The sequence below is a fragment of the Austrofundulus limnaeus genome, unplaced genomic scaffold (genome assembly GCF_001266775.1).
Source record: "Austrofundulus limnaeus strain Quisiro unplaced genomic scaffold, Austrofundulus_limnaeus-1.0 Scaffold1447, whole genome shotgun sequence".
Lineage (NCBI taxonomy): Eukaryota > Metazoa > Chordata > Actinopteri > Cyprinodontiformes > Rivulidae > Austrofundulus > Austrofundulus limnaeus.
In genome coordinates this window covers 27,738-28,274 of record NW_013953849.1, presented here as the reverse complement: position 1 = coordinate 28,274, position 537 = coordinate 27,738, and positions in this window count along the sequence as shown.

The following is a 537-nucleotide window of genomic DNA, read 5'->3' as shown; positions in this document are numbered from 1 at the left end:
GAATTACTGAAATAAATCTACTTTTTCATGATATTCTGATTTTATGACCAGCACCTGTAGGTAGAAGGAATGAACCATGGCTGCTGGACCTCATGAGGCTGGGACAGATGAAGGACTTAGTCTGGTGGTCCTACACCAGGACGCCCTGTGTGTCCTCTCTGATCCAGAGACCAGTGGACAGGACTTCTGTTCTTCTTTGGTCTGTATGAACCTTTGAAGCTGATTATTTTCATGTGTTTTATGAATGTGGACAGTTAGATCACTGAACCAGGCTGTGGTCCTGGACCGGATACTTTACAGCAGGACACCGTTCAAAAACACCAGATGATCTTAGTCTTCTTAAAAACCGTAGAAAGTCGAGTCTCTGCTGTAAGTCAGTTTATTTAAACAGAGCCAGGTCACAGCAGGACTCTGTGCACAAAAACGATCTAAAGAAGCAGATTGAGATGAATCTTCATCACATCTCCATCCTGAGCAGCACAGGGAGCCAGTGGAGAGAAGCTAAAACTGGAGAAACATGATCTCTCCTTCCAACTC